Source organism: Lissotriton helveticus, chromosome 3_2 (assembly GCF_964261635.1).
Source record: "Lissotriton helveticus chromosome 3_2, aLisHel1.1, whole genome shotgun sequence".
Classification (NCBI taxonomy): Eukaryota; Metazoa; Chordata; class Amphibia; order Caudata; family Salamandridae; genus Lissotriton; species Lissotriton helveticus.
The window spans coordinates 495504511-495526669 of NC_136062.1; the positions used below are offsets into that span (position 1 = coordinate 495504511).

The 22159-nt window shown below is 48.2% G+C and overlaps 1 protein-coding gene across 5 annotated transcripts in view; it reads left to right on the forward strand.

The window, feature by feature from the left end:
- Positions 1-22159, forward strand: part of LOC144826104 (uncharacterized) — a 133377-nt gene that overhangs the window by 62940 nt on the left and 48278 nt on the right. The window contains exon 1 of one of the 5 annotated variants that reach the window (XM_078684489.1): positions 1195-1231. The exons of the other annotated variants lie outside the window; for them this stretch is intronic. The gene's annotated coding sequence lies outside the window, so the exon portion shown is untranslated. Of the gene's footprint in view, positions 1-1194; positions 1232-22159 lie in introns of those variants that run through there. 5 annotated transcript variants of the gene reach the window in all.

A 22159-nucleotide genomic window follows, 5' to 3' on the forward strand; every position in this document is an offset into this window, starting at 1 on the left:
TCCTTCTCAGTACATCAGGATTTGAAACATACGCAGGATATCGCAGCCCACACCGATGTCAAACACCTTGTTTTGCCGTCAGGCGCATGCCCGAGTGAACAGCGCTTTCCGCTCTGGGCATGCGTGTAAATTTGTGGGCTGACTCCAGTTCTTTCACTTTGATACAGCATTCACGTAGAGAGCCTGGAATACTGTAGTTTACATAGGTGATTTAACATACTCACCCCTTTTAAAAAACGATCACGTTTGCCAACATAACAAGTCACTCTCGGCATTTTGAATTTTACGCGCATGCGCGAAGGAGTAGTGTCTATCTTCGCGCATGCTCCGAGATTGTGTGCACGCCCACTATGCCCCGTTTTCACTCCATCGGTGTTTATATAAGGGCGAGGGGCGTCCTGGCAGTCACCTCCACGACCGCTTGGCATATGGATAGGGGTACCGACGGACAGGTGAGGTTGAAGGCACCTTCCTTCTCTGAGTATCTTCATGTAGGGGAAACATTTCCAGTTAGTACTTACAGGCAATGTTAGATAAGATCTAGCCTTGATGGTACTACTATTCATACAACTGCTCTTTTCAAGAATTTAAGGGGGACTTGGTTGCCCATTATTTTTGATATTTATTAATCCAGTTCACCATTGTCTTCTGACTGGGTTCTATAGCAGCTCACAGTTGTGACCTAGTGATGAGATTCTACACTACACAGAATATTTAAGAGCACTTCATAGTGTTCACATGAGGAAATCTCATAAGATTATTTAGTAGCATGTTGATAGTGCAGCACATGCGGCTCTGAAGGTGTCGTAGGGGATGGTCCATGTGGTGGTTCTCTGGAGGACGGGTTACTTATCACAGGTTCGTTGGGTTATGTGTGTAGAGCAATTGGCTTGGGACTAGTAGAGTTGTGTGCTCACTGTATCCCTTTTTTCTACACCGCAGAGCGGGGCCTCATAATCCCGAGCGGTCGCCGGGTGAGGTGAGGCCTTCACCCACACAAAGCTGGGTGAGTATCACTGTGAGGAAATGCCTCTGAGTGATTAAGCTATTATGCTTTTTTTCATATATGCAGAATGTCATTTATTCATGCAGGTGTTCTTGACTAGACGGTCTCTCTGTATTCAGGTGGCTGTGTATGTAATATTGGTGTTGTTTGTACAATAATTTTTGTTTTTTGACAGGAAGAAGACATGCTTCCTCTCCAGTGGACGTTCAAACTTTGAAGTTGCTGGTAGATATGTATCAGTCTAACAGTAAACCTTTGTTAATTTTTCATCTAACATACTAATTGTAGTTATAGTTGCAGTAGCTGGTCTATTTTGTAGGTCCTGAAGAAAGCTGGGGCAATGCCCCTAGAGCTGAAACATGTTGACCATTTTGCACAGCGCCAAAAGGTAGTCTTCCTACCAGGCGTGGTTTTAATCTTTGACACACAGCTTTCTATATGTACGTTCTCTTAGAATCTGTGTAGCTAATTTTATCTTTCACCATCATTTTCGCACTGCACATTAATGTTAGTCCACTTTATGGAAAACATCATGGCTAGTTTTCTGACGTCTAGTTCCACACCGGCACTACATGGCTGGATGTGTTCTGGATTGATCAGCAATTCCCATGTGACGTGAATTCCACCGAATGGGTGGTCTGATGGGAATTGTTCTAGCGTTCTGTTTTCCAATAACTCTCAACGACACTAGTTTGCGTTCATACCCTACTGGCCCTTAGTGACTGGTTTAGTTATACACCACTCCTTGACCTGTTCTGCTCTTTTTTGTGTTTCACATCTGTTTTCCACAGCCAACTAGCTCTTGTGAAAAACAGACCAAGAGAACTCTTCAACATTGTTAATAGCCAATCTAACTGCACTCCCTCGAAATCGAAGCCACCAACCAGCGATGTGAAGAAATTGCGACCCTCTTCACTAATAAAGTCTCTAAAATTGATCAATCCTTCTTACAATCTGCTAACCCTCCTTCCCCCTTAACCTGCCCCCCTTCAACCTCCCTTGACCATTCGGAAAGGGCTCTTAACAAGGACAATCAGACCTACCTCAAGCTAAAAAACAATGCGCATTGGTCCGACTTTGAGCTAATGTCGGTAAGCGAGGTCTTCAAGATAATTTCGAATCTAAAACCTTCCTCCCCCACTATGGACCCCCTCCCTTCCACAATTATAAAAGAACTCAACCACACTATTTCCCCTTTATGGACAAAAATCATCAACGCCTCTCCCACCTCAGGCTGTGTCCCTGACTCCCTTCAACTAGGACAAATAACACCCATTCTCAAGAAACCTGGGGCTGATCCTAATGATGTTAATGACCTCAGACCTATCTCTAACCTCCCATTCCTTGCAAAAACATTGGAGAAATGTGTTCTCCTCCAACTCAATAAACACATTGATGAGTTCAGCCTCCTCGACGCCTTTCAATCTGGTTTCAGAAAAGTCTGTAGCACGGAAACAGCTTTGCTCAACATCTCCGACGCCATTCACAAGGCCCTAGACGAGGTGATGCCTGCCTACTCATCCTTATTGACCTATCTGCTGCATTCGACACAGTAAACCATCCAGCCCTTCTGGCGACCCTGGCGAAACGTTCCGGCATAAATGGCACAGTTCTAAAATGGTTCACCTCTTTCCTTCAACACCGCTCGCAACAAATTAAAATTAACTCCTGTCTCTCAAAGCCAACTAAAGTCACACTTGGGTTCCCGCAAGGCTCGATCCTCTCACCGTCCCTCTTCAATCTCTTCATGAAGCCCCTCACAAGCATATTTAAAAAAGCTGGAGTGAATTACCACCTTTACGTGGATGACACCGAAATGTATTTAAGGATCAAGTCTCCCAGCGACATCCAACTCCTCAATACTACCCTAACCGAGATCCAAACTTGGTTCTACGTTAACCACTTAAAGCTCAACCAGGACAAAACGGAACTAATCCTATTCTCTCCAAAAAGTAACCATCGCCCAATCCAAGAGTGGCTAAAGAATCTGGTTGCCCTAAACTGCCCCTTCGTCCTATCCGACTCAGTTAAGTCTCTAGGCATCACCCTTGACAAGAACTTATCAATGGAGGCCCACATCAAAAACTCTGAAAAAAGTGCTCTTTTCTCTCTGAAAAACCCCAAACAATTGAAACCTTTTCTACAACACGATGACCTCAAGACAGTAGTCCAATCCCTAGTTCTCTCTAAAATCGACTACGGGAAAACCATCTTTACCGGGACTCCAAAAGCTCACCTGCCCCTCTAAAGGCAGTGCTGAACATGTCTGTTCGACTCATATCTGGAGTTAAAAGATTTGAACACATCACTCCAGCTCTCAACTGCCTCAATTGGCTTCCCATGCAAGGCAGATGTATCTATAAACTGGCCTGCATCACACACACAACCCTTCACTCTCCTGACCCCAACTACCTAAATAACAAACTGATAAGAGCAGGGCAATACAGAACGCTGAGAAGCTCCTACTCACTCCTTCTTATTCCTTCAAAACTGAAAAAGAAAACCACCCAATACCGATTGTTTTCTGGCAACGCTCCCAGGATATGGAATGCTCTCCCTGGAGTCCTCAGATGCAACCCCTCCTTCTCCTGTTTCAAAAGGGACCTGAAACTCCATCTCCTAAACAAATACTTTCATGACCAACATCAACTTACCTAGACTTCTAAATCCGAGTTGTCTCCTCTCTCTTTATATCTGGGTGCCAACAAAGCTAGCATAAAACGCCTGCAGCGGGTTCAGAACGCAGCAGCACGTATGTTAGTGGCTCTACCAAGATCCCAGTCGGTGTCGCATGTGCTTCCCAAGCTGCATTGGCTGCCCATCGAAGAACGTATTCAGTACAAGGTGCTGTGCATCTCTTACAAAATCCTGATGCACCAAGCCCACATTGGGTTATCTGGTCTATTGAAGCCCTATATGCCCAGGCGTGCTTTGAGATCCTCCGACCATGGGCTTGTCTGCGTCCCTCGAGTCTGGAGAGCGAGGGCTGGGGGGCGTTCGTTCAGCCTCTTGGCGGCCAAACTCTGGAACTCTCTCCCAGCGTACATTCGAGACATCCCTAATCTCTTGATGTTTCATAAGACTATAAAATCTTGGCTGTTTCCCACTATCTGCGGTTCAGGCGCTTGTGGTCTCTCTGTTCCTCCTCTGGTTTCTGGTTGCGCTCGGACGCCTCGCCGCTGAGGCAGCCATGCACTCTACAAATCCTTCATAAATAAATAAATAAAATAAATTTCTCTCTGAACATTCAAGGATAGTGGGTGACCGGACTATGTCATTCGCACCGTTTTTTCTTTTTCTTTTTCTTGCTCGCTCCCCCTCCGCTGCACTGCATATTTATTTCCCATGCTGTATTTTTTTTCTTTGCTTTGCTTCCTTACTGCCGGCCTACTATGTAATGTAATATCCTTTCTGCTGTTTACTGTGTGTATGTAAAGCGCTCTGATACCTATGGATCAAGCTAGCGCTATATACAACTTTTAAAATAAATAAATAAAAAATAACTAAAAAAATACTCTTACGTCCTTTACATCAGTGTTTGGAAGATGCTCATCTGGAGTGAAGCTATAAATACTTTTCCACAGCAGCAACCAAGTGTGAGGCCCTGTACTTGAACTGTCTTTCCCTTAAAAACATTCACATCTGTGACATCTGGAATCCCAGGTCTTTACAGGTATAAATGCTTGTTTATGTGAAATGTATTCTTTGCTGGAGCCTGGAGACGGTGGTTCCATCAACGGCCACCAGAGGGCGCTCCTCGCCTGCTGATGAAACCCAATGAGCTGCACATGGGATGAAAGGGAGAAGGGTTTCCTCTTCCGGGTCAGCGGCGGCAGAGACAGCACCAGCAGCGGCAGTGACATCACTTCCTGCCTCTCCTGGTGTGTGCAGCCTGCTGCAGAGGAGGAAGGAGCCCTGTCTGGTGAGCAGTTACCTCCATCTTCAGTCCCTCACAGAACACAAAGGATAGAGTAAAGTAAATAATAGATATCAGCAAAAATATGAACGAAATAGGTCTGAAGGGGAGAAAACGAGTTACAAAAGAAGAGCAGAAATAGAAATGGAATTAACATTGTTTATACATTATAATAGGTTTAAATATATGTTGTGAGTTAAAAATGAGATTTAAGTGCCATGTAAATGTGATTCTTCAAGAGTTATAGGTGTCATTTGCTGTTGATTGGAACCAATACTTGAACCACATTTAGTGCTATCAATCTGAGATTTAATCCCAGTCGACAAACAGTGTAAATGCACCATCTGGAGGGATCCATGTATTTATTTCCTGCTAAGGTGTCCCAGGTTCCAACTTCTGTACACGTGAGTTAATGCTCATACTGCAGAGATCTATCACCTTTGCATCACAAGTACCAATACTAACACATTCCTAATAAAAATTACAATAAAAAGTACTCAACCAATTTTGCACCCAGGACCCTCTCCAGCTGTCCCAACTCCGGACATGTTCGTACTATTAAAAAGAGCTATAAATGTGTCTCATGTCCAGCTAATATTTAGGTAGTAGGTTGGACAAGTGGATTTCTTTAAAGGGCAAGCTGATTCCTGTATTAATCTGCCCTTAAAACAAGCAGATTTGAAAAATGATTCCACACCCCCATAAGGGGTATTTACAGATATGTATGGTGCACTGATTATCACTCCCAGTAAGAGGGCATTTAGAGTTTAAGAAATCTAAAGGCAGCGCTAGCAGACGAGGAAACCTCTACACTGCATTAGTTTTTACTTCACTGCAGACTTAATCTGTGCACCTGGCACTGATTTTTACCACAACGGGGGAAAACAAGTAGGTTATGGATAATGTTAAGCTATGCTTAGGGTATTTATAGAGCGTACAATCACCCGAGTGGGTGTCCGGGCATAGACACATGGATAATGTTAAGCTATGCTTAGGGTATTTATAGAGCGCACTATCACCCGGGAGGGTGTCCTGGCATAGACACATGGATAATGTTATGTTAAGTGTATTTGTAGAGCGCTCTCTCACCCGGGAGGGTGTCCTGGCATAGACACATGGATAATGTTATGTTAAGTGTATTTGTAGAGCGCACTATCAACCGGGAGGGTGTCCTGGCATAGACACATGGATAATGTTATGTTAAGTGTATTTGTAGAGCGCACTATCACCCGGGAAGGTGTCCTGACATAGACACATGGATAATGTTATGTTATGTTAAGTGTATTTGTAGAGTGCACTCTCACCCGGGAGGGTGTCCGGGCATAGACACATGGATAATGTTATGTTAAGTGTTTTGTAGAGCGCACTATCACCCGGGAAGGTGTCCTGATATAGACACATGGATAATGTTATGTTATGTTAAGTGTATTTGTAGAGCGCACTATCACCCGGGAAGGTGTCCTGACATAGACACATGGATAATGTTATGTTGAGTGTATTTCGTAGAGGGGGGGGCGTGGCCACGGCGGCAACCGCAATGGCCGCACTGCCGTGAAGCTCCTCCGGGCGGGCGCCCAAATCGGACGAAACGGAATGTGATCCACGTCCCAGCCATCACTAACTGCACCGTCCAGCCGCCTGATGATCCTGGGCAGCCTTGGGGACGTTCCTGAGCCGCGGGGACGGCTGATTACCGCGGCCGCGACGGAGGGAATCTGAGGCCTGCAGAGCCTGGCGCCTTCTCCCCCGCAACGCTGGAGAGTCGGGTGAGTGCACCTCGGCGGACTGCGGCCCCGCCGCCACCCTTTTCATCCCCTGGCTCTGGCGCTTCCGCGCGCTGCTTCCCCCTGGCCGCTCGGCCCGTCAAGGCCCTGGTTCCGGTCTCCCGGGGGAGGGCAGCTATTTGGGCCTGCTCGGGGAGTGGAGCCGGGGACTGGATTTGGGTCTTGGGCCGGGTTGGAGGGGGGTGCTGCGGGCGCGTTCGGGGGTCCGGGGGGAGGGGGGTGCGAGCTTGCTGGTCGGTCCGGGGGCGCTCCCTGGTAGCGTGTGGCGGCCCCGCACTGCGCCTGAACACCACGCCGCCCTCCGTCGCCCCGCACAGCTGCTACTGCTGACGCCTCGGTTGGGAGGCCTACCACTGATCCTCGTGGCGCCATTTTGAGCTCCCCGGCTGCCTGTATCCCTGCTACCCTGACTGCGGCTTGGGCCTTCGCCTGCTGTCCTGTCCGCGTGCCCGGTTGCTGGGGGCCGTCCTGCCTCTGCCATTGATCCTCGCTCACCTCCTTTGTCGCAGAGACTGCGGCCACACCACACATTCACCACGATGGGGAAAAAAGACCCGGCCCAAAAGACTCTCAACTTTGACAAGGCTCTCCCTGCCGCTGACCCCCCTCCGGGCGCTGCGGCTGGAACCCTGGCGACACAGCCTGCTGGAGATGCGGCGTCCATGATGGCCACTATAATGGGGAGATGCGGGCTGGCTTCAAAGCCCTGGACACTAGGTTCGACAGCCTGGAACAGAAGCTGTCCGCCATTAACTCCACAGTACAAGCCCACGATAGGCGTCTGGACCTGGCGGAGTCTAGAATATCCGACCTTGACGACGACTCCTCTAAAACCCGAAAGAGACTCGAGAGGGTGGAGAAAATTCTAAAGGAAGTTGCCATTAAAAACGAGGATTTGGAGGCGCGTGGCAGGCGCAATAACATCAGAATCCTTGGCGTGGCGGAGACGACTGCCATTGGCCGGTTTGATACCTTTGTGGAAACTCTCCTTATCGAACTGTTTGGTAAAGACACATTTACGTCCGGTTTTGTAGTGGAGAGGGCACATAGGTCATTGGGGCCTAGGCCGAGCTCGGGACAGCTACCCCGGCCCATCATCGCAAGGATCATGAACTTCAGAGACCGGGATGCCGCGCTTCGGGCGGCGCGAGAAATGGGTGAGGTGCGATGGCAGGGGAGCAGGCTGTCATTCTTCCCGGACTATACAGTTATGGTGCAAGAGGCCCGGAGAAAATACACCAGCGTCAATGCGGCTCTTCGTAACCTGGGCCTAAAATACAATATGCTCTACCCAGCTCGACTGAAAGTGGAAATCAAGGGCCGGTATCGCATCTTTGACTCTCCAGCTGAGGTTCAAGACTTTTGTCACACTTATAAGTCTGGGTCTGGTTCGGCCCCCGGCTCTGGGCCCACTTCTCCCCCGCGGTCGGACACGCAGGTCAGCGCTGACCTGTTCACAGACGCTGGACAGGGCTGATTGCTCACTCCGCTTTAGTCTTGGATCCTTATTGGTTTCGGGAGTGGTTACTGTTCCTTCATGTTTATCCTGTTGTGACATTCTCAATGTTCCGTTGGATTGCCTGCCCGGGGGTTAGCGTTGCCTCCCCCCCTAGCGCGGGCTGATATGTTTCGTAGCGTCCTCTGGGGGTTTCTAGCTTGTGTAGTGCTACCTTGTATGCAAACTGTTCCTACATTACACTCGCTGTTATGCCTTTTGGATATGCAAATCGGGGGGGTTCTGCCTCTCACGGGTTGTTGGGAGGCTGGGTGGTGGTGGGGGGTGGGGTTATTTGTATTTTTTGTGTTGTTTTCTTCTTCTGCATTTTGATCGCGAGACACATGGCAATGGTTTGTTCACGGGTGGCCTTCTGCCCACGATTTTTGGATTGGCTCTATGGCCCGAGTAGGATTGCAGACTGGACCTTCCATGCTAAAGTTGAGGACCTGGAATGTCCGGGGCTTGAACTCCACCCGGAAAAGGAAACAGGTTTTACAGTATGCAGCGAGACATAATGTGGATATTTTAGTACTGCAGGAGACGCACATGGTGCACTCAGACACTTCCTCCTTTGCACGGAGCTGGGGCGCACACAGAGTGTTTTCTTGCTTCAGTAGATATGCTCGGGGGGTGGCGGTCTTGGTTCACAAACGCTTACCCTTTGTCCTGACCGATAGCAGGGTGGACCGGGAGGGACGATATGTGATTCTGCACGGGCTGCTGTTTGGGTACAAGGTTTCCATTGTGGGGGTTTATGGCCCTAATGTCGATTCCCCGGCCTGCCTGGCGGACCTGCACATGTCTCTGGTTCATGCAGATATTGACCTTCTGGCGTTGGGGGGCGACTTTAACCTGTTAATGAACCCCGGCAGGGACAGCACATCCCCCTCCCCTGACCGCAACCCATTATCCCGCGCGGCGATGGCGGATTTATGCTCCCACTTTACACTACAGGACATTGAGGCTACCCGTAATGCCGCCTCCCCGTCCTTCACGCACCACTCTGGGTACCACAACACGAGTACCAGGATTGACTACTGGCTATTGTCCCCGGGCTTGGCGGGATGGGTTACTGACTTGCGCACGCTTCCACGCACCATATCTGACCACTCTCCGGTGATTCTGGCGCTTGCGATCCCCAGGTTGGGTGGGTATGAGAGGCAGTGGAGATTCCCTGGGCGTGCATTGGCGGACCCAGTGTTCACGGAGGAGATCCGCTCGGCGATCGAGGACTATTTTGACCTCAACACCGGCTCCGTGACTACGTGAGCCACACTATGGGAGGGATTCAAAGCAACAATCAGGGGGGTCTGCATCACCAAGCACGTGGGGGCGCTGCGTGAGATACGGTCCACCCTATCCCGCATTGAGACTGACCTATCGGCCATTGAATCTCGGATCCTGACTGACCCCTCCCCGGCTAACGAAGCCAAACGCAACAAACTCCTGTTAGAGTTCAGAGACACGGCGGACAGGGAACTCAAATACCTAGGCAAGTACCATTCGGCCCGCCAATATGGCGAGGGGGACAGACCGGGACGATTATTGGCACAACTTTTGCGCCCCCCCCGGCAGGCAGCGTACATCACACAGATTGTGGCTCCAGATGGCACACCTCACTTCAACACTCCTGACATTTGCAACACTTTCTTGTCCTATTACAAGCATCTCTACAAATCTGCACTAACGGGGGTAAATCGCGACCCTGGTCCCTACATCAACGAAATAGCCATGGTGTTCTTGGAAAAGTACATGCAAGACTTCTTGGCGCACCCTATTACTCCCGAACTGATCGCAGAAGCGATAGACTCGCTGAAAGGATCCTCGGCGCCGGGCCTGGACGGTTTCACAGCCGATTTTTATCAAACATACAAGGAGGAGTTGGTTCCTATCCTGGTCGAGATGTACGCTGAGGCCCTGGAGTCCGGTGTTCTCCCGCCTACGCTCCGAGAGGCAGTTATTGTCTTGTTACCCAAACCTGGCCGAGACCCAACGATCTGCGGCTCCTATCGACCGCTGTCACTCCTAAACCTAGACTATAAAATCCTTGCCAAGGTGCTCGCTATGCGGCTCGCGCTGCTAGTGAATTCTATCATTTCACCGGTTCAGTCTGGCTTCGTGCCCCAAAGGTCGACTTCCCTGAATCTCCGTACGGTCTTCTCGGTCCTACACAGAATTGATCCGACCGTTCCAGCGGCTGCGGTCTTTCTGGACACTGAGAAGGCGTTCGACACCCTTGAGTGGCCTTTTTTTCTGGAAGTGATGCGTAGGATGGGCATGCCGGCTATGTTTGTGGCGACCGTCGAATTGCTTTACACAGCTCCCACGGCGCGTCTTCGCCTCAATGGTACTATCACCGACAGGTTCACTCTGTCTAGAGGTACCCGCCAGGGATGCCCCTTATCCCCCTTACTTTTTATTTTGGCTATGGATCCTCTGGTCCGTCACTTTCAGGAGAAGCACTTGCACAGGGGACTCCAGTTCCGCACAGGGCCTCTGCTAGTGTCGCTCTACGCGGACGACATGGTTTTGTACATCCGCGCCCCAGAAACCAACCTGCAGCCTCTACTGGCGGAGATTGTACGCTTTGGTGACTACTCTGGCCTCAGGGTTAATTGGCACAAGTCACAACTGTTCCCCCTAACCCTCGCCACTACAAAGTGGCCTTGCTCCCTCCCATTGGAATGGTGCGAGGACTCCGTTAAATACCTGGGGATTCACATCCACTTGGATACCGTGGCTATCATTCGCATGAATTATGGACGAGCCCTCGATTTCCTGGAAGATAACACTGATAGATGGCTCCGCCTTCCCCTGTCGATGGCTGGGCGCATCGCTATAGTGAAAATGGTGGTACTGCCCCGGTTCCTGTATTTATTCAACAACATCCCCATCCCTCTCACTCGGGTCTTTTTCGCGCAGCTGCGCACCGCCCTGCTGAGGCTGGTTTGGGGTGGGAAGCTTCCTCGCCTAGCTTGGAGCGCGTTGACACTGCCATATGAGAGGGGAGGCTTTGGGGTCCCGGACTTCTACCTCTATTACCTGGTTGCCCAGTGCTCGTATGCCCACTCCTGGTTCCACCCGGACGCCAGGATCCAACACTTGAAACCTGAAGCTGACGCCGCACTCCCTGTGTCTCTGAACAATGTACTCCCTAAGGGCCTTCCTCGCGATCCACATGACATACTTCCTCTTACCACCACGGCTTGGGCCTGGGACAAACTTAGGCGCCTACTGCGGGTTGACACTTTGTACTCACATGCCCTCCCACTACCCAACCCTCATTGGCTCCCCATAACTGGCGAAACGTTGATCTGTCGTACACTAGCTAAATACCAACTGACTACGATCGGTGACTTGTTCCCCGACGGCCACGCGCTTTCCGTTTCCGAGGACCCTCGCTTCTCGGAACGCACCTTCATGGACACCTTTGTGTTTGCTAGAATCAAGGCCTTGATGCGTTCCACGTTCCACACCTTCCCGTTGCCACCGGACGACACTTTAGCACTCACTTCCATTATCCAGAATACTTCGGGGGCCCATGTGGTGTCCAAACTTTACAAATTATGCTTATCCTCACTCCCATCATCGGATGAGGCGGTTCGTGTCGCTTGGGAAGCGGATCTGGGTACCCAAATCTCTGACGATCAATGGGACGCATGTTGTGCCACGACCAGGGAGGTATCGATGAATAACAGACACAAGCTAATTCATTTCAAATTCCTTCGTCGACTATACCACACCCCAGCGATGGCCAACAGAATCGACCCTGCGCGCCCCCACACCTGCCCTAAATGCAACGCCCCACAGGCGGACTTTGCCCATCTGTTCTGGACATGCCAGAAACTCCACACCTTTTGGGTTGCTATACATGATACACTGGGTGAGATTTTGGGCCTACCATTGGCTGTCTTACCAGAGATCGCCCTGATGGGCTATATGTCCGACTTTCCCCGAAAGATACGTAAATTGGCATCGATCTGCTTCCTTCTGGCCAAGAGGGAGGTAGCACTGCACTGGTGCGCGAGACGGGCTCCCACCGTTGCCGCTTGGCTGCGCAGTGTGGCTTATTGCAATATCAATAGTGTGGAATATTCTGACCAACTCCCAGCAACCTCCCGCCCCACGGACATATGGGTCCCATATCGCCAATACATTGCGGGGAAGACGAAGGAAGCTTCATCTCAGTCCTTACACCCCAACTTACCTACTGGGGTGGGCTAGGCCTCAGAAACCCCACTCTGCACTCCATCAGTTAAGGCCTCTGCCACGACACGCTGCTCCCTTGCGACGTGGGGCAGGAACATCCCTTTTTCTTGTTGATGCACCCTACTCTTGGCCCCCCTGGCATGTTGGCGCTCTGTGGCCTTTGGGTTTTACTCCTGTTCCTTCTGGGTAGGATGATTAGTGTTTGCTGTTATGGTAATATGGTCATTGTCTGCGATGCCTCCTAATGTGATACGGAACGGACTATTGTGCTGGTCTCGCACTCTGTTCCTTCTGCATGATATCTCCCCCTTTTTTTTTTTTCCTTTTACTTTTTTTTTTAACTTATGGATTATTGTTTCTGTTTGCTTTGCATTTCAGTTGCTTATCACAAAATTTTCCTATTGTGACATTGGTTATGCTACACGGTGCGACCTAACTGTTTCTTACCTAGCGTCACGTTTCAGTTCCTGGAACTGTATTGATTATGCATGATTGGACGCTATGATCGAACTCTGTCTGTTGAATTACTATGGTTTGCACCAGGTTGCTCTAATAAAGTGTTTTAAAAAAATAAATTAAAAAAAAGTGTATTTCGTAGAGCGCACTATCACCCGGAAGGTGTCCTGACATAGACACATGGAAAATGTTATGTTATGTTAAGTGTATTTGTAGAGCGCACCATCACCCGGGAGGGTGTCCGGGCATAGACACATGGATAATGTTATGTTATGTTAAGTGTATTTGTACAGCGCACTATCACCCCGGAGGGTGTCCTGGCATAGACACATGGATAATGTTATGTTAAGTGTATTTGTAGAGCACTCTATCACCCGGGAGGGTGTCCGGGCATAGACACATGGATAATGTTATGTTATGTTAAGTGTATTTGTAGAGCGCACTATCACCCGGGAAGGTGTCCTGACATAGACACATGGATAATGTTATGTTAAGTGTATTTGTAGAGCACACAATCACCCGGGAGGGTGTCCTGGCATAGACACATGGATAATGCTATGTTAAGTGTATTTGTAGAGCGCACTATCACCCGGGAGGGTGTCCTGGCATAGACACATGGATAATGTTATGTTATGTTAAGTGTATTTGTAGAGCGCACTATCACCCGGGAGGGTGTCCTGGCATAGACACATGGATAATGTTATGTTAAGTGTATTTGTAGAGCGCACTATCACCCGGGAAGGTGTCCTGACATAGACACATGGATAATGTTATGTTAAGTGTATTTGTAGAGCGCACTATCACCCGGGAGGGTGTCCTGGCATAGACACATGGATAATGTTATGTTAAGTTTATTTGTAGAGCGCACTATCACCCGGGAGGGTGTCCGGGCATAGACACATGGATAATGTTATGTTAAGTGTATTTGTAGAGCGCACTATCACCCGGGAAGGTGTCCTGACATAGACACATGGATAATGTTATGTTAAGTGTATTTGTAGATCGCACTATCACCCGGGAGGGTGTCCTGGCATAGACACATGGATAATGTTATGTTATGTTAGTGTATTTGTAGAGCGCACTATCACCCGGGAGGGTGTCCGGGCATAGACACATGGATAATGTTATGTTAAGTGTATTTGTAGAGCGCACTATCACCCGGGAAGGTGTCCTGACATAGACACATGGATAATGTTATGTTAAGTGTATTTGTAGAGCGCACTATCACCCGGGAGGGTGTCCTGGCATAGACACATGGATAATGTTATGTTATGTTAAGTGTATTTGTAGAGCGCACTATCACCCGGGAGGGTGTCCGGGCATAGACTCATGGATAATGTATGTTATGTTAAGTGTATTTGTAGAGCGCACTATCACCCGGGAGGGTGTCCGGGCATAGACACATGGATAATGTTATATTAAGTGTATTTGTAGAGCGCACTATCACCCGGGAAGGTGTCCTGACATAGACACATGGATAATGTTATGTTATGTTAAGTGTATTTGTAGAGCGCAGTATCACCCGGGAGGGTGTCCGGGCATAGACACATGGATAATGTTATGTTAAGTGTATTTGTAGAGCGCACTATCACCTGGGAAGGTGTCCTGGCATAGACACATGTATAACGTTATGTTAAGTGTATTTGTAGAGCGCACTATCACCCGGGAGGGTGTCCTGGCATAGACACATGGATAATGTTATGTTAAGTGTATTTGTAGAGCGCACTATCACCCGGGAGGGTGTCCTGGCATAGACACATGGATAATGTTATGTTAAGTGTATTTGTAGAGCGCACTATCACCTGGGAAGGTGTCCGGGCATAGACACATGGATAATGTTATGTTAAATGTATTTGTAGAGCGCACTATCACCCGGGAGGGTGTCCTGGCATAGACACATGAATAATGTTATGTTAAGTGTATTTGTAGAGCGCACTATCACCCTGGAAGGTGTCCGGGCATAGACACATGGATAATGTTATGTTAAATGTATTTGTAGAGCTCACTATCACCCGGGAGGGTGTCCGGGCGTAGACACATGGATAATGTTAAGTGTATTTGTAGAGCTCAATATCACCCGGGAGGGTGTCCGGGCATAGACACATGGATAATGTTATGTTAAGTGTATTTGTAGAGCGTACTATCACCCGGGAGGGTGTCCAGGCATAGACACATGGATAATGTTGTGTTAAGTGTATTTGTAGAGCGCACTATCACCCGGGAGGGTGTCCGGGCATAGACACATGGATAATGTATGTTATGTTAAGTGTATTTGTAGAGCGTGCTATCACCCGGGAGGGTGTCCGGGCATAGACACATGGATAACGTTATGTTAAGTGTATTTATAGAGCGCACTATCACCTGGGAAGGTGTCCGGGCATAGACACATGGATAATGTTATGTTAAGTGTATTTGTAGAGCGCACTATCACACGGGAGGGTGTCCGGGCATAGACACATGGATAATGTTATGTTAAGTGTATTTTTGGAGTGCACTATCCCCGGGAAGGTGTCCGGGCATAGACACATGGATAATGTTATGTTAAGTGTATTTGTAGAGCGCACTATCACCCGGGAGGGTGTCCGGGCATAGACTCATGGATAATGTTATGTTAAGTGTATTTGTAGAGCGCACTATCACCCGGGAGGGTGTCCGGGCATAGACACATGGATAACGGTATGTTAAGTGTATTTATAGAGCGCACTATCACCTGGGAAGGTGTCCGGGCATACACACATGGATAATGTTATGTTAAGTGTATTTGTAGAGCACACTATCACCTGGGAAGGTTTCCGGGTATAGACACATGGATAATGTTATGTTAAGTGTATTTGTAGAGCGCACTATCACCTGAGAAGGTGTCCTGGCATAGACACATGGATAACGTTATGTTAAGTGTATTTGTAGAGCGCACTATCACCCGGGAAGGTGTCCGGGCATAGACACATGGATAATGTTATGTTAAGTGTATTTATAGAGCGCACTATCACCTGGGAGGGTGTCCGGGCATAGACACATGAATAATGTATGTTATGTTAAGTGTATTTGTAGAGCGCACTATCACCCGTGGGGGGGGCCTGGCATAGACACATGGATAATGTATGTTAAGTGTATTTGTAGAGCTCACTATTACCCGGGAGGGTGTCCGGGCATAGACTCATGGATAATGTTATGTTAAGTGTATTTATAGAGCGCACTATCACCCGGGAGGGTGTCCTGGCATAGACACATGGATAATGTTATGTTATGTTAAGTGTATTTGTAGAACGCATTATCACCCGGGAGGGTGTCCTGGCATAGACACATGGATAATGTTATGTTAAGTGCATTTGTAGAGCGCACTATCACCCAGGACGGTGTCCGGGCATAGACACATGGATAACGTTATGTTAAGTGTATTTGTAGAGCGCACTATCACCCGGGAGGGTGTCCGGGCATAGACTCATGGATAATGTTATGTTAAGTGTATTTGTAGAGCGCACTATCACCCGGGAGGGTGTCCTGGCATAGACACATGGATAATGTTATGTTATGTTAAGTGTATTTGTAGAACGCATTATCACCCGGGAGGGTGTCCTGGCATAGACACATGGATAATATTATGTTGAGTGCATTTGTAGAGCGCACTATCACCCGGGAGGGTGTCCTGGCATAGACACATGGATAATGTTATGTTAAGTGCATTTGTAGAGCGCACTATCACCCGGGAGGGTGTCCGGACATAGACACATGGATAACGTTATGTTAAGTGTATTTGTAGAGCGCACTATCACCCGGGAGGGTGTCCGGGCATAGACACATGGATAATGTTATGTTAAGTGTATTTGTAGAGCGCACTATCTCCTGGGAAGGTGTCCGGGCATAGACACATGGATAATGTTATGTTATGTTAAGTGGATTTGTAGAGCGCACTATCACCCGGGAGGGTGTCCTGGCATAGACACATGGATAATGTTACGTTATGTTAAGTGTATTTGTAGAGCGCATTATCACCCGGGAGGGTGTCCGGGCATAGACTCATGGATAATGTTATGTTATGTTAGTGTATTTGTAGAGCGCACTATCACCCGGGAGGGTGTCCTGGCATAGACACATGGATAATTTTATGTTAAGTGTATTTGTAGAGCGCGCTATCACCCGGGAGGGTGTCCGGGCATAGACACATGGATAATGTTATGTTAAGTGTATTTGTAGAGCGCGCTATCACCCGGGAGGGTGTCCGGGCATAGACACATGGATAATGTTATGTTAAGTGTATTTGTAGAGCGCACTATCACCCGGGGGGTTGTCCTGGCATAGACACATGGATAATGTTATGTTAAGTGTATTTGTAGAGCGCGCTATCACCCGGGAGGGTGTCCGGGCATAGACACATGGATAATGTTATGTTAAGTGTATTTGTAGAGCGCACTATCACCCGGGAGGGTGTCCGGGCATAGACACATGGATAATGTTATGTTAAGTGTATTTGTAGAGCGCGCTATCACCCGGGAGGGTGTCCGGGCATAGACACATGGATAATGTTATGTTAAGTGTATTTGTAGAGCGCACTATCACCCGGGAGGGTGTCCTGGCATAGACACATGGATAATGTTATGTTAAGTGCATTTGTAGAGCGCACTATCACCCGGGAGGGTGTCCGGGCATAGACACATGGATAATGTTATGTTAAGTGCATTTGTAGAGCGCACTATCACCCGGGAGGGTGTCCGGGCATAGACACATGGATAATGTTATGTTAAGTGTATTTGTAGAGCGCGCTTTCACCCGGGAGGGTGTCCAGGCATAGACACATGGATAATGTTATGTTAAGTGTATTTGTAGAGCGCACTATCACCCGGGAAGGTGTCCGGACATAGACACATGGATAATGTTATGTTAAGTATATTTGTAGAGTACTCTATCACCCGGGAGGGTGTCCGGGCATAGACACATGGATAACGTTATGTTAAGTGTATTTGTAGAGCGCACTATCACCCGGGAGGGTGTCCGGGCATAGACACATGGATAACGTTATGTTAAGTGTATTTGTAGAGCTCACTATCCCCCGGGAGGGTGTCCAGGCATAGACACTTGGATAATGTTATGTTAAGTGTATTTGTAGAGCGCACTATCACCCGGGAGGGTGTCCGGGCATAGACACATGGATAACGTTATGTTAAGTGTATTTGTAGAGCTCACTATCCCCCGGGAGGGTGTCCGGGCATAGACACTTGGATAATGTTATGTTAAGTGTTTTTGTAGAGCGCATTATCACCCGGGAGGGTGTTCTGGCATAGACACATGGATAATGTTATGTTATGTTAAGTGTATTTGTAGAGCGCACTATCACCTGGGAGGGTGTCCGGGCATAGACACATGGATAACGTTATGTCAAGTGTATTTGTAGAGCGCACTATCACCCGGGAGGGTGCCCTGGCATAGACACATGGATAATGTTATGTTAAGTGTATTTGTAGAGCGCACTATCACCCGGGAGGGTGCCCTGGCATAGACACATGGATAATGTTATGTTAAGTGTATTTGTAGAGCACACTATCACCCGGGAGGGTGCCCTGGCATAGACACATGGATAACGTTATGTTAAGTGTATTTGTAGAGCGCACTATCACCCGGGAGGGTGTCCTGGCATAGACACTTGGATAATGTTATGTTAAGGGTATTTGTAGAGCGCTCTATCACCCGGGAGGGTGTCTGGGCATAGACACATGGATAACGTTATGTTAAGTGTATTTGTAGAGCTCACTATCCCCCGGGAGGGTGTCCGGGCATAGACACTTGGATAATGTTATGTTAAGTGTATTTGTAGAGCGCATTATCACCCGGGAGGGTGTTCTGGCATAGACACATGGATAATGTTATGTTATGTTAAGTGTATTTGTAGAGCGCACTATCACCCGGGAGGGTGTCCGGGCATAGACACATGGATAATGTTATGTTAAGTGTATTTGTAGAGCGCACTATCACCTGGGAGGGTGTCCGGGCATAGACACATGGATAACGTTATGTCAAGTGTATTTGTAGAGCGCACTATCACCCGGCAGGGTGCCCTGGCATAGACACATGGATAATGTTATGTTAAGTGTATTTGTAGAGCGCACTATCACCCGGGAGGGTGCCCTGGCATAGACACATGGATAATGTTATGTTAAGTGTATTTGTAGAGCACACTATCACCCAGGAGGGTGCCCTGGCATAGACACATGGATTACGTTATGTTAAGTGTATTTGTAGAGCGCACTATCACCCGGGAGGGTGTCCTGGCATAGACACATGGATAATGTTATGTTAAGGGTATTTGTAGAGCGCTCTATCACCCGGGAAGGTGTCCTGGCATAGACACATGGATAATGTTATGTTAAGTGTATTTGTAGAGCGCACTATCACCTGGGAGGGTGTCCGGGCATAGACACATGGATAACGTTATGTCAAGTGTATTTGTAGAGCGCACTATCACCTGGGAAGGTGTCCTGGCATAGGCACATGGATAATGTTATGTTAAGTGTATTTGTAGAGCGCACTATCACCCAGGACGGTGTCCGATCATAGACACATGGATAATGTTATGTTAAGTGTATTTGTAGAGCGCACTATCACCCGGGAGGGTGTCCGGGCATAGACTCATGGATAATGTTATGTTAAGTGTATTTGTAGAGCGCACTATCACCCGGGAGGGTGTCCTGGCATAGACACATGGATAATGTTATGTTATGTTAAGTGTATTTGTAGAACGCATTATCACCCGGGAGGGTGTCCTGGCATAGACACATGGATAATATTATGTTGAGTGCATTTGTAGAGCGCACTATCACCCGGGAGGGTGTCCTGGCATAGACACATGGATAATGTTATGTTAAGTGCATTTGTAGAGCGCACTATCACCCGGGAGGGTGTCCGGACATAGACACATGGATAACGTTATGTTAAGTGTATTTGTAGAGCGCACTATCACCCGGGAGGGTGTCCGGGCATAGACACATGGATAATGTTATGTTAAGTGTATTTGTAGAGCGCACTATCTCCTGGGAAGGTGTCCGGGCATAGACACATGGATAATGTTATGTTATGTTAAGTGGATTTGTAGAGCGCACTATCACCCGGGAGGGTGTCCTGGCATAGACACATGGATAATGTTACGTTATGTTAAGTGTATTTGTAGAGCGCATTATCACCCGGGAGGGTGTCCGGGCATAGACTCATGGATAATGTTATGTTATGTTAGTGTATTTGTAGAGCGCACTATCACCCGGGAGGGTGTCCTGGCATAGACACATGGATAATTTTATGTTAAGTGTATTTGTAGAGCGCGCTATCACCCGGGAGGGTGTCCGGGCATAGACACATGGATAATGTTATGTTAAGTGTATTTGTAGAGCGCGCTATCACCCGGGAGGGTGTCCGGGCATAGACACATGGATAATGTTATGTTAAGTGTATTTGTAGAGCGCACTATCACCCGGGGGGTTGTCCTGGCATAGACACATGGATAATGTTATGTTAAGTGTATTTGTAGAGCGCGCTATCACCCGGGAGGGTGTCCGGGCATAGACACATGGATAATGTTATGTTAAGTGTATTTGTAGAGCGCACTATCACCCGGGAGGGTGTCCGGGCATAGACACATGGATAATGTTATGTTAAGTGTATTTGTAGAGCGCACTATCACCCGGGAGGGTGTCCTGGCATAGACACATGGATAATGTTATGTTAAGTGCATTTGTAGAGCGCACTATCACCCGGGAGGGTGTCCGGGCATAGACACATGGATAATGTTATGTTAAGTGCATTTGTAGAGCGCACTATCACCCGGGAGGGTGTCCGGGCATAGACACATGGATAATGTTATGTTAAGTGTATTTGTAGAGCGCGCTTTCACCCGGGAGGGTGTCCAGGCATAGACACATGGATAATGTTATGTTAAGTGTATTTGTAGAGCGCACTATCACCCGGGAAGGTGTCCGGACATAGACACATGGATAATGTTATGTTAAGTATATTTGTAGAGTACTCTATCACCCGGGAGGGTGTCCGGGCATAGACACATGGATAACGTTATGTTAAGTGTATTTGTAGAGCGCACTATCACCCGGGAGGGTGTCCGGGCATAGACACATGGATAACGTTATGTTAAGTGTATTTGTAGAGCTCACTATCCCCCGGGAGGGTGTCCGGGCATAGACACTTGGATAATGTTATGTTAAGTGTATTTGTAGAGCGCACTATCACCCGGGAGGGTGTCCGGGCATAGACACATGGATAACGTTATGTTAAGTGTATTTGTAGAGCTCACTATCCCCCGGGAGGGTGTCCGGGCATAGACACTTGGATAATGTTATGTTAAGTGTATTTGTAGAGCGCATTATCACCCGGGAGGGTGTTCTGGCATAGACACATGGATAATGTTATGTTATGTTAAGTGTATTTGTAGAGCGCACTATCACCCGGGAGGGTGTCCGGGCATAGACACATGGATAATGTTATGTTAAGTGTATTTGTAGAGCGCACTATCACCTGGGAGGGTGTCCGGGCATAGACACATGGATAACGTTATGTCAAGTGTATTTGTAGAGCGCACTATCACCCGGGAGGGTGCCCTGGCATAGACACATGGATAATGTTATGTTAAGTGTATTTGTAGAGCGCACTATCACCCGGGAGGGTGCCCTGGCATAGACACATGGATAATGTTATGTTAAGTGTATTTGTAGAGCACACTATCACCCGGGAGGGTGCCCTGGCATAGACACATGGATAACGTTATGTTAAGTGTATTTGTAGAGCGCACTATCACCCGGGAGGGTGTCCTGGCATAGACACTTGGATAATGTTATGTTAAGGGTATTTGTAGAGCGCTCTATCACCCGGGAGGGTGTCTGGGCATAGACACATGGATAACGTTATGTTAAGTGTATTTGTAGAGCTCACTATCCCCCGGGAGGGTGTCCGGGCATAGACACTTGGATAATGTTATGTTAAGTGTATTTGTAGAGCGCATTATCACCCGGGAGGGTGTTCTGGCATAGACACATGGATAATGTTATGTTATGTTAAGTGTATTTGTAGAGCGCACTATCACCCGTGAGGGTGTCCGGGCATAGACACATGGATAATGTTATGTTAAGTGTATTTGTAGAGCGCACTATCACCTGGGAGGGTGTCCGGGCATAGACACATGGATAACGTTATGTCAAGTGTATTTGTAGAGCGCACTATCACCCGGCAGGGTGCCCTGGCATAGACACATGGATAATGTTATGTTAAGTGTATTTGTAGAGCGCACTATCACCCGG